This window comes from Euleptes europaea, chromosome 1 (genome assembly GCF_029931775.1).
Source record: "Euleptes europaea isolate rEulEur1 chromosome 1, rEulEur1.hap1, whole genome shotgun sequence".
NCBI lineage: Eukaryota > Metazoa > Chordata > Lepidosauria > Squamata > Sphaerodactylidae > Euleptes > Euleptes europaea.
In genome coordinates, this window is record NC_079312.1 from 56,981,200 (window position 1) to 56,994,228 (window position 13,029).

Consider the following 13,029-nt stretch of genomic DNA (forward strand, 5'->3'; position numbering starts at 1 on the left):
TGGAGGGAGAGAGAAATTTACCTCCGCAGTTTGATATAGTGTAGTTAATGTCTGTGGAATTTAAGGCAGTATTCATGGTGTATATTATATTAAGCTATTTTTATTGCATTGTTCACTGGTTTTGTAATCCAGCCTGCCTGATGAGGTCAGGAGGCTCCTATCATTCAGCAGAATGTGTAAAACAGTATTGTTTAGAAGGGCATTTTGTATAAAGTGAATAACGTTGTAGTTAATGTCTGTGGAATTTAAGGCAGTCTTAACTGTGTATATTACGCTGTTTTATTACTTTGGTCTCTAATTTTGTAATTCAGTTTTATTATATTGTTTACTGTATTCAATATAATGTTTCACTGCATTTTTCCCCAATCTTGTAATCCTACTTTATTGGCTGTTACACTATGTTTTTACTGTGTTGTTCTCTACTTTGGTTGGTGTCATGCATTAAATTGCATTTTTTGTAGCTGTAATCCGCCTTGAGGCTCAGCAGGAAAGGTGGACTGTAAATTAAGTAAGTGAATCAATATACCAAATATAGTTTGGTATGGAATTCGCTGATGATTTTCCAAACAATATTTTAAAAAATATCACATGCCCAGCCTGCACTCAGGTTGCAGTTTCTGTCCAGGGTCATGTCCGCACTTGCCATTTGCTGCGCCAACTTCCGCGGGCTTTCCTTGCATGTTCGCACTTCATCTCAACCGAAGGATGCCGGACACGGCTTCAGTGCACAGTTTCTCCGCAGTAAGAGGATCCACTTATACGGTGAAGTATTAAAATGAAACGTGTTCCTCATGCGGGGCTTTGAAGTGCGAGCATGCAACCCCGCTGAAAGTCCACCGCCCCGCCCCCATCCTTCCTAACCGCCCACACTCGTTCCCCCCTCCCTTTTGGCTTTGCAGTACTTAGATGCGAGAGGGTGGGATGGCGGCAAGTCCAATGGCGGCGGTTTCGCTTTCCCCTCGAACTCCTGCCAAGCAGTACAATTCTCGGGTTTTTTCCTTTTTTTCCCTTTTTGCTGCCATTTTTTAAACAGCCTTCCCCGCTACCGTTGTGGGAAGGCCCGCAAAAAATTTTTATTATCCCTGGACCAATCGCCGCCCTTCCTTCGACCTCAGTACAGCGGAGAAAGGCGGCGCAGTGGGAACAGAAATCATGCCGATTTTATAAAAAAAACGGAGAAATGTGGCGCGGTGGGAAAAGAAATATTATTTCGCTTTGGATCCTTTTGTACTCGACACGTATAAATAGTGAGGTAAGTTGCTAGTGCGTTCACGGGCCTGGTTGGAACTAGCAGCGAGGGCCTCCAAGAGCCTCACAGACTGTTGGAAGTGAAACATCCCAAGTTGTCAGTTCTTATCAAGAGCCTCATGATTTTATGACAAGCCTCATGATTGCCAGGGCTTCTTACAGCCTACACTACAGTACAGGACTCATAAATCAAAGTCAAAAGAACCCCAGCTCTTTTTCAGACTATTTTTTAAAACTGCTTCCAAGGTAGCAAGGAAGTTGCTGTAGTTTTGAGAATATGTTTAACCAAGAAGAAGAAGAAGAAGAAGAAGAAGAAGAAGAAGAAGAAGAAGAAGAAGAAGAAGAAGAAGAAGAGTTGGTTTTTATATGCCAACTTTCTCTACCACTTAGGGAAGAATCAAACCGACTTACAATCACCTTCCCTTCCCCTCAACAGTCACCCTGTGAGGTGGGTGAGGCTGAGAGAGTGTGACTTGCCCAAGGTCACCCAGCTGGCTTCGTGTGTAGGAGCGGGGAAACAAATCCAGTTCACCAGGTTAGCGTCCGCCGCTCATGTGGAGGAGTGGGGAATCAAAACCCGGTTCTCCAGATCAGACTCCACCACTCCAAACCACCGCTCTTAACCACTACACCACGCTGGCTCTATGGTTGCGTACAAATAGCTGAAAATCAGTGTCGCCATCTGAATGGTTGTGGGAGCCGAACAAGAAGAAGAAATTGAAATCGTAGTTTGCCTGGTTATATATTTAATATCTCACCGGTTTGAAAAATGATTATCTGATGTGTAGAGCTTAAGTCTGGCCCACAGTAAGTACGTTCTCTTTCTTGTTTCTCAGAAGGAACGTAAGAACATAAGGAGAGCTCTGCTGGATCAGACCAGCGGTCCATCTAGTTCAGCATTCTGTCTCACAGTTCCTTTGGAGGGCCAACAACATGGTATAGAGGCTGAGGCCTTCCCCTGATGTTGACTCCAGGCAATGATATTCAGATAGGGTTGCCAGGTCCCTCCTGGCATCTGGGGGGAGTTTTTGGGAGGTACAGGGGGCAGCGATCCATGTCCCTGTGCAATGACGTCACTTCCAGTGTGATGCGGAAGTGCTGGCTTCGCACCAGGGGGATGCTCTAGCACTTGCTCCAAAGTGCTAGAGAGTGATAGAGCGTCCTGTCCCCACAGTGAGATGCCGGCACTTCTGGATCACACTGGAAGTAACATCATTGCACAGGGATGCAGATTGCTCCCCCACTCTCAGCTGGCCTGCTTCCTTCCACCAAACACCTGAGTGTTTGCAGGGGAGACTTAGCGGGTAATGAGGGCCCTCACCAGAGATGTGCTGTCGTTGTCCAGGATGCGCAGACATCATTTCCTGCATATACCAGAAGTGATGTCAGCACATCTCTGGTTTAACCATAACCCAAATGCCAAAGTGTCCCGGGCATTCCCCATTGACACACTGACATCAGTTCCAGGTGCACAGGGAGTGACAACAGTTCATCAGGACACTGCTGCCCCCCCCCCATTTTGGCACTAACCAGCTAAGCAACAGCAAGGGCCTGGCAACCCTAATTTAGAGGTGTATTGCTTCTCAGTATGGAAGTTCTGTTAGTCACCATGGCTAGTAGCCACTGATAGACCTATCCCCCATGAAGCTGTCTAATTCCCTTTCTTCTGGTCATCATCACTGCATCCTCTGGCAGCAAATGGAACATTTTAATCAGAAAGAAGGAAATTGGCATGCTGGAAGAAAGGGTGAAGAGAGAGAGAGCAATTAAGCTTAGGATCACTTTTGGGGTCGGCTATCCCAATGAGTAATTTGGGGTCGGCTGTCCCAATGAGTATACTGTCCCAATGAGTAAAATAAACTTTGGGAACTGTTGGGGAAAATGTATCTTTGGACGTGAATGTTTCAGGTATTTGCAAATGTCACAAGCCGCAGCCTTGCTCATTCGGCCACATTATGAACTCTGCTATTGGCTGTAGTAGAAAAGAGCAAGAGTCCAGTAGCACCTTAAAGACTAACAAAAATATTTTCTGGCAGGGTATGAGCTTTCGTGAGCCACAGCTCACTTCTTCAGATACAGCTAGAATGTGAATCCATCTGTCTTTACATTCTACACACTCTCAGCCTTGACCCTGGCTAGTATTTGGATAGGAGACCTTCAAGGAATACCAGAATTGTGACCCGGAAGCAGGCAATGGCAAACCACCTCCCAGCGTCTCTTGCCTTGAAAGCCCTACAGGGTTGCCATAAGTCAACTGTGACTTGATGGCAGAAAAAAAATCACCATGCGGCAAGTGTATGTTGTCACAGTAGGAAGGCTGCATATAGCACAGTGGTAGAACACATGGTTTACATGTGCAAGGTCTCAAGTGTCATGCTGTTAATGGCCACATGTGCTGTGCCAAATACCTTGGAGCGTGCTGTTGTTGGACTGTAGCATCTCAGATGTATTCAGAAAGGGCTGAGACTGCTTGTCATGCAGAATTCTGGGTAAGGTTGTCAGGTCCCTCTTCGCCACCGGTGGGAGGTTTTTGGGGTGAAGCTTGAAGAGGGCAAGGTTTGGGGAGGGGAGAGACTTCAAGGCCATCGAGTCCAATTGCCAAAGCGGCCATTTTCTCCAGGTGAACTGATCTCTATTGGCTGGAGATCCGTTGTAATAGCAGGAGATCTCCAGCTAGTATCTGGAGGTTTTAACAATAATAACAGCACGTGGCTCATATGAATAATACACTTTACTGAAACAGAATTTCTGCTATGTAATACCAATTATATGCACCAAGTAGATAGAGCAGGTATATTGAACAATATTCTTTCCAAAGGAAATGATGCTCACATACACAGACCCCAAGTATCAATTAACAATTAACCAAAATATCCTAAGTATAAATCCAACAGAAAACAAGGGTTACTACACCTCTGATATTGATACAATAATTAAAATTCTTCCACAGCAACACAAAATATCCTGAATATAAATCCAACAAAAATATAGGTTGCTACACCTCTGATATTGATACAATAAGCAAAAATTTTCAGGATAATTGGGGTCTGTGTATGTGAGCATCATTTCCTTTGGAAAGAATATTGTTCAATATACCTGCTCTATCTACTTGGTGCATATAATTGGTATTACATAGCAGAAATTCTGTTTCAGTAAAGTGTATTATTCATATGAGCCACGTGCTGTTATTATTGTTAAAACCTCCAGATACTAGCTGGAGATCTCCTGCTATTATTATTGTTAAAGTATCTGGAGGTTGGCAACCCTAAATCTGGCTGATTCAATCTGATAGTTTACCAAACAGAAGCCCCAGATGCCAAACAGAAAAAGAGGAAGAGGCAGCAGAAAGAGGCCTTCTTCACTCCACAAGGTTGGATCATCACTAGGGAGCATCATCATGTCTCCAGTACTGTACCAGAGCTACCCAGTATGTGTGGTTTTGTGCATAGATATGTCACACCATGCTTACATCAGCGATTATCTAGCAACATATACATGCACATGAAGTAATAATACTAGAAAATTCCTATTACAAGAAAAATAATGATGGAACTGTTTGTTCTTAGTATTTCATCTGTTTTATAGAGGTACACAAGTTAGTGCTATGAAAATGAAGGAGACCCCATCAGCCAATGCTAAACCTACTGCATGTTGGTAAGCTTTTCTGAGCTGCAATGTTATAACCAGTGAACTGTTTGTTGGACCATTTCTATGCCTCCTCTCCAGTCCAGAGAACCTGCTTGAGGAGACTTACACAAAGTAAATCATAAAAGTAGTTAACAAATTGTTAACAGTGAAGAAGAAGAATTGGTTTTTATATGCCGACTTTCTGTACCACTTAAGGAAGAGTCAAACCGGCTTACAATCACCTTCCCTTCCCCTCCCCACAACAGACACCCTGTGAGGTAGGTGGGGCTGAGAGAGCTCTAAGAGAACTGTGACTAGCCCAAGGTCACCCAGCTGGCTTCATGTGTAGGAGTGGGGAAACCCACCCGGTTCCAGCCCCTGTTGAGTCCAAGCCCAGTAATCAGGGTATGAATTCTAGCTCAGTTATGTAGGTGAAATATTGTATCTTGAATAACAATCGCTCCCACATATTTCCATCCAGAAGCAAAACAGAGGCTCCATCCCCTGTGACATACAGGTGGTATTTTTAATATGTTTGTGTTTTACTCTTTCAGTGGTTATTTTTACACATGCTCTTGTTTTTAAACGCTTATTAATCTGCCCCTGAGCTCTCAGTATGGGGTCGGTTAGAAACTCAAAATAATGAAATGAAACAAAACTGTTCTGAAAATAGGAACAAGGAGAACGCAGCACACACAAGTTTCAAAGAAAGCCTCCAGCCTCCACAGAAGCATGGAATGGAGCAGGAACTCTGTCAAAACCTTCCCACACAGCTGCTGATTGTTGAGTGCAGTTTTGCTCCTCTTGCCATGCACACTGTGAAGAGATGGGGGACGCGACAGAGCTTCGCTCACTGAGAGAGTCTGCTCACTAGGCAGTGATATACCTTCTGTCTGAGAGGAAATTGGAACAATCCATTACAGCCAATAGCAGATAATTCACAGTGGGTAGCCGTGTTAGTCTGTCTGTAGAAAAGAGCAAGAGTCCAGTAGCACCTTAAAGACTAACAAAAATATTTTCTGGCAGGGTAGGAGCTTTCGTGAGCCACAGCTCACTTCTTCAGATACACCTTAACTACTACATCTTGTACTTGTACTTTTGACTTAAAAGTACTTTAAAGCCTTAAGGATGCCTCCCCCATACTGCCAGTAGCTGAAAGTGTCTACTGGGTATGTGTTGTGGGTGAGCACAGTCTGCTGAGCTTCTTCCTTTGAGCAGAAATTTTAGTTGCAAACTCAGACCAGGTGGAACCCAGCTGGTGCAGAGTGTTTCCTACTTTGCTGACTCTTGCACAAAAAAGAGAAAGTGCATCCTAGGGTTGCTGTGGATAATCTGAAGGGGGTTGGGGAGCGGACATTCTTTCATATGCCACAGCCCTCACCAGCCATCCTTCTGCCCCACAACCAGAAAGTTACTAGTTAACAGGGCTGTCCCAGACCAGTTTGCTAGACAGCCTGGAAAATGCTAGAGCCAGTCTTGAGAGTGGGGTGAGAAGGACCGATAGAGCAGCAGTCCTTGCATCAGTGAAGGAGGAGCAATTGATGCAGATCTCTTTTTGCAGGAAAGTTAAGTCCACCAGGCAGAGGTGCTTGTGGAAAACTGGTTGGAAATTATGATTGGTATAAGACAGAGACAGTTGTACTCTGTAGTCACAAATCATTTTAAGTAATTCAGAAGGAATTACTTAAACATTAGTTAAAATACCATTGTAAGCGCAGAATTACTGAATAAAATTAGGCAAATGATTATTTTCAGAATCAGTTTCCTGGCTGTAAAATGGGAATAGTATTATTTATTATGTTTGTATCCTGACCTTTCTCCAAGGAACTCAGGGTGGCATATATAGCCCCCCCTTTATCTTACAACACCTGTGTGAGGTTAGGAAATGCTCAATGATAGTGACTGGCCTGAAGTCACAAGGTGAGCTTCCCTCCATTCCTAGTTTGCCACCATAATCACTACACCACCCTGGCTTATCTAATGATCCCTCTAGACTGGAATGAAGCCTAGGACCGTAAACCATCCACAAAGGGCCACTGAAATAATAATGGAGCCTTTTGCTTAGTACTCGGTTGAACATTCTTGCTTTTCTGCAGCATCTTTCCGTTAAAGACTTCAAAGCACTTTTTATGAATCAATTTTCATTTATTTTTAAAAATGGTCTTTGATCTGTTTTATGACAGCTACGGTGGGTAAGTCAAGCAGCATCACACACTTAACAACACATCAGGAAAAGGAGAGTGATCATAACTCCAAAATGTTTCAAGCCTACCCCCCGAATATATTCACCCTGGGTGTTGCCATATCCAAGAATTTGCCTTTCACCAAGATCCAGAATGCAAATCTGCTATTTCTTTCAGTCAAACCATCTGTAAGGGTCCTACATTCGTACATTCTTGTTATGACAACTACAGACAAGAATTTTAACCTAGAAATGACAATCTGATTTATTATTTTTTCTGACTACATCTTATATTCATTCTGTACATTATTAAACCTAAAGTATCTGGGTTGAATGAATCTGGGTTCTTACATGGGTCGGGGGGATTCAATTTAGCTTATCTAACCACATACTAATGGCTTCCTCCTTTGGGGTGAAGAAAAGGTTGCTAAACTGGTGCACATAAGGAGTTGGGTGTTTCAAGATTAGAAGCTGGGAGAGTTGACACTTGGTTCCCCAATTTGACTGAAGCACTTAAAGCATTGTTCTTTCAGTGGCTTTATCTCTTTTAAGAGAGAGAGAGCGAGAGAGAGAGAGAGAGAGAGAGAGAGAGAGAGAGAGAGAGAGAGAGAGAGAGAGAGACTGCCACTTTACCTAATCCAGGCCTCCAGATATGCATTCATATCTCATTTATCTAATAACCAGCGGGGGTGCTGAAGTCTGAAGAGGGGCATGGACCCCAGAGACATCACATTCAGACAACTATGAGACTGCTAACAATATGCTCAAAAGAACAAAGAGAAAGGCAAGAAGCAGTCTATCAAAAACCTCTAGAAACCCCACAATGGTCATAGTGGGGTTAGACAGACTGGGTTCCTCGGGTTGTCAGCTCTATGCCTGGCAATCTCAGCAATGTCACCCTTTGAGTTTTCTCCCATTCCTCAATATATTGAGCTTGGATGATGGAAGATGGGGACAGCAATTTGCCTGCAGCTGGCAAGTTAGGTTTGCCAGACCCCTGGAGGGGATCCTCTGCTTTGGGCCCACTTCCCCCAGCACCATTCAGCTGGCTCTCCGAGTGAGATCAATTCACCTGGAGAAAATGGCACCTTTGCCAATTGGACTCTATGGCATTGAAGTCCCTCCCCTCCCCAAACCACGCCCTCCGCAGGTAAAAGGTAAGGAAAAGGTCCCCTGTGCAAGCACCAGGTCATTCCTGACCCACGGGGTGACGTCACATCCCGACGTTTACTAGGCAGACTTTGTTTACGGGGTGGTTTGCCAGTGCCTTCCCCAGTCATCTTCCCTTTACCCCCAGCAAGCTGGGGACTCGTTTTACCGACCTCGGAAGGATGGAAGGCTGAGTCAACCTTGAGCCGGCTACCTGAAACTGACTCCCATCGGGATCGAACTCAGGTCGTGAGCAGAGCTTGGACTGCAGTACTGCAGCTTACCACTATGCCCCCCTCAGGCTCCGCCCCCAAAACCTCCAGCCGGTGGCAAAGAGGGACCTGGCAACCCTACCCCCATTTCGAGCCTTGTTTAGATCCCAGCATGCTCCTCTGTAGTTGGTGGGGCTTTTTCCGCCACACTCTGAATTGTTTACTGTTGTGGAGCAGCGAGAAGGAAGCAGGGAGAAAAACAGCACGAATCTTGTGGCAGCGCTAAGCTTTTGGAAACCTCCTGGAGCTGCTGTAGCCAACTTGACTCCATGCGCAACACTGGTCCTCACAGATGCACAGCATCGATCGGTTTAATCCAATAAATTGCCATCTGAAAAAGTGACTGTGGTTAGCCAGCAGTAGCAAACTGGAAGCTAAGGAAAAGTGAGAGAAACAACTGAACCCAAAAGATAGGCTTGCAGGAGAAAACAAAGGGAATAAAGAGGAAATGGAATATTGCGCCTTTTCCCCTCCATTCCAGCAGCCCATAAAAGAGCAATTACTCTGCGTTCTGAGAGTCTTTATTTTACAGATATTATTTCAGCTAAATCCTGAACTGGCATTTGCACCCTGTTTCGATGGAAGCTCAGTGTTTGGCTACAGTGTTAACAAGTCAGCCAGATTTCTTCATTGGCTTAAAAAAATCCGGCTGAAGAAAAATCAAAGGACGAATTCTCTTTCACACACACTAATGACGAGTCAAACCCAGTCACTGCGTTATCAAAACGGCTAAATATCTCTGCCTTCAGTGGAAGGCTATATGACAGAATTGGCAGACTTCCTGTTTACTCGGTTTATGGCGTCGTAACAAGAAGCCCATTAAAATTAATAGCAGTGCTTATTTTTAATGTTATGTTTTGCTAATTCTGCCTTACTGTAGCACTCCCCTTTTGTCTAAGATAAAAAAACAAGCTCCATTTTATGAGGCCCAGGTGACAAATAAGAATTGTAGCCCCTTAAAATAAGCAGAAGTGGGGAGGGAAGTCCTTGAGAATCCCAGAGATATGATTTTAGTGTTGCAGGTCTGTGTTCATAACCGCAAGGCAATATTGCCAAAGGGCTGGCACTTTCTGTTCTGAAATCCATTAATGGGTTTTCACTTTCAAGCCTTGCCCATTAATAGATTTGGGGCTTCTTTTGTTAGCAGATTGTCTTCTGGAATCACTCCATACTATGGATCAGCATCAGGAGGTTCCTAGTCATACATCCGGCTCTTCAAAGGTTGGTTTTGGGCTCCCAGTTACCAACCCAACCTGGAAGCAAAATAATAGAGCAGCAGTGAAGAAACAGCAGTGGACTTGGGAGGGGTACATGGACTTTGGTTGACCAATCCCTATGGTTCAAACTGGTCTTCTAGCAAAACTAGTTGCTGACCAGGAAGTTATGCCATTCACTTCTTCACTGGTGTGTTTTCTTGCGTCTCATTGTCTCCAAGCAATACTGCTCACTGGTAGGCTGCAGATTGGCCACCGTCATCATTAGACACACATAACTTGACAGGAATTTGTTGAGAGGATTGGCTTCTCTTCACATCCTTATCGCATCCTGTCAGCTGAAGGAACTGTCACTTGTAAACTTTGAAACCACCACATTTAGACCCATAACCTTCACTTCATGAATCAGGGACCTTTGAAGAGCCATCCTGTCCCAATTTTGAAGAAGGAGTCACTGAGACTCTGTACCTCATGCACCAACTGGCCCTTAAGCTAAGCTTGGTCTCCCACTTGGCTGGTGTTATGGGGAATGCTGGGGTCTCCAACTTTTAATGGGGGAATTAGTCAGTTTGGAGATTAATTTGGAGCACTAACGAGAGGCTTTAGCGGGGTCTATTCCTGTGTCTACACAAGGTGAGCAAAACCAGTAAAGAACAAATGGCTCAAGAGACTGAATGCAGTCAAAACAGGATGTACTTTATTTAGGGGAAAAGGGTACAAATCATACAAGCGCAATTGCATGCAATACTCACACACACACACACACACACACACACAAGAGTTCTAAAAGGGATAGCGGTAAAGAGAGTCAATAGCTACCTGTCCTGCAAGGTTCCAAGGAGGGAAGCTGTTGAGGGGGGCTATTACACGAACCAGCATGTTATAGCCAGGAACCCATGCAGAGACATGGGGCGCTCTTTTTGGAACCAAAGGAGAAGGCACGGACATGTGCCAGGGCTCTTTGCTTTATAGTAAAATTCTGCCCTCCGGGGCAGACTGACTCACAGGGCATGTGAGCAGTGGGGCACAAAGGTAACATTGCTTTAAAATTGGAGAAAGATTGAGTGGTGAAAAAGTGTGGGCCAGGGTGATCGGAATTTGAGCGGATTATTGATGACTGTCAATCACTCAGCGATTGTGTTATTGACAGCTGGCAGGAACTGGGAGCAGAGAGGGGAAGGAGAAGATGGGATTAGCCTGCCCTGAGAAGGAATGTAAGGTGTGGAAGGGGGAAATGCTATTGTTCTGAGTCTGAAGTCGTCAGGCAGATCTTGATATGCCAGCTGTGTCTTTGGTTATGAAAAGGTGTCCAGGAAGGCAGCTGTTCCAGGGGCGAGTCTCTGGCAGAGAGGCTCAGGAGCAGATTTTGGAGTTCTCTGTTCTTCTCTGCATTCAGATCCAAGATGGAGTTCAGGTCCACTTCCCTTCTCCGGGTCCAGGTGCTGTGTGCCATTCGCAGGTCCCTGCTGGCTCTGTACAGCGACGTCCGGTGGGGTGTCTGGGATGCTCCTGTGTCTTGGAGTGTGGTGCTGTCTCTCTCCATGCCTCTCCTGCCATTCAGCAACAGTCCCAATGTACAGACACGAGAGTCCAAGGGTGTCCATATTACAGGGGGTATAGAAGGGTATCGTTACACTGGGTCATGTCATCTTTTGTCCTAGAAGCAGAACTCAGTCTGGATCTAATTCCCAGCCCCAATTTTCTCTTGCTCGCCCTGCCAGATCCCGCTTTTCCTTCCCCCAGTTCCTGCTGGATTTGCCACTTGGCTGTTGCTTTTACCAGTGGCTGCCAATGACAGAGTGGGGGTGGAAAACCTCCTAGTGCAATGAGCTGAAATGAGTGTTCGTAGATTACCGTGCGGGAGTGCAGAGTCCCCACATGGAAGCTGCTGGGGTAACTAAGCAGGGTTAAAAACACATTGGCACTAGTTTGCAACAAGGTGGAAGCTTAGAAAGTATAAAAGTACAACTCATTCCTTTGCAAGCGGTTGCATACTTTGTAAGGATGAGATGGCCATGCCAAGAACGTTGTATGTGTATATGCATAAGAAAGAAATGAAAGAGTGTGAATCACCCTGAACTGGATTCTTCTGCGAAGGCCTTGTTCACAGGTTGTGGGCATTTAGCTTGTAACCTTGTCATTCTACAAAGAAAAGCCATGAGCAATCGGAAGAAGCCGTGTAACTTGTGGACAAGCCTATTGCGGGTTTCATTTCTTTTCCATGGCAGGAGCTAATTGCTTGGTAAACAAACGTTCGTTACAAAGGCAATAATTTTGCAAAGGAAGGTTTGCGCAGACTTTAGAGGGAATCAATTGCTATGTTAATAAGGAACTCTACCCACAGGAGTGGTGAGAGTTGCCTGCAATTAAGTGAATTAGAGCACTGAAATTCATTGCAATCTGCTGGTTTCTTAAACTGCTCTTAGCAGGGCCAATATAATTGGGTAAAAATTACTACTGTAAACAATTTTCCTCTGAGCCAGGATCTGGCCAGGCTATACGGTGTGAGCAAGGACAGATTCATGTGTAGAATCGCTGTGGGTGCCTGGAGTGGGTACAGAGACTCTTCCGTAACCGGGACTTCCATCTTTTTCAGAGACTAACTTCAGCTTCTTACTAGATCCAGGCACAAACCGCACCACAAGCTGCAACAGTGGCCTTGCTTAGGTGCCCTGCAAAGAAGCCATAGGACTGAATGCTCCATGAAACCAATTTTTCCCGCTCACCCTCAAGGCTGAGAAGTGAGGGGTCCAATTTGACAACTCCCCCCCCCTTTCTTTATTTTCCAGCAGCGGCTCTTTTGGAAAAAATCAAATGTGTTAAAGAGAGGTAACTGACCACTCTGGGGCTTGTTTTGGAGCCCTTTAGAAGTTGAAGGTATCTGGTTGTCATAGAAACTGATCTGAGGTAGTCAGGGTGAGGGAGGCAGAGTGAACAATAACCACCTCTCAGAGGACACTGAACAACTGAACTTCTTCTCCTTCACCTTGCCAGCCAGTTATCTACTGCTGTTTTTAAAACAATGTACTAAGAACTATTATTATTCTACTTTGCCAAAGCGGTGTAGTGATTAGAGTGTTCAGTCTAAGAGACCCAGCTTCATACCTTCCCTCTGCCATGAAGCTCACTGGGCAATCTTGGGCCAATCACACTCGCAACCTCATAGGGATGTTGTCTTGAATTCAGCTCGAGGACTGTACAAGGATCACACAAGGTCTGTGGATCTTCCTGGCATTCCCCTCTCTCAGCAATCCTTTTCAACCTTGGAAAAGTGCATTCCCAGGGCTGAAAGCCTGCACAGAGTAATAGTCAGGTAGGTCAGGAGGATGCGGATTCC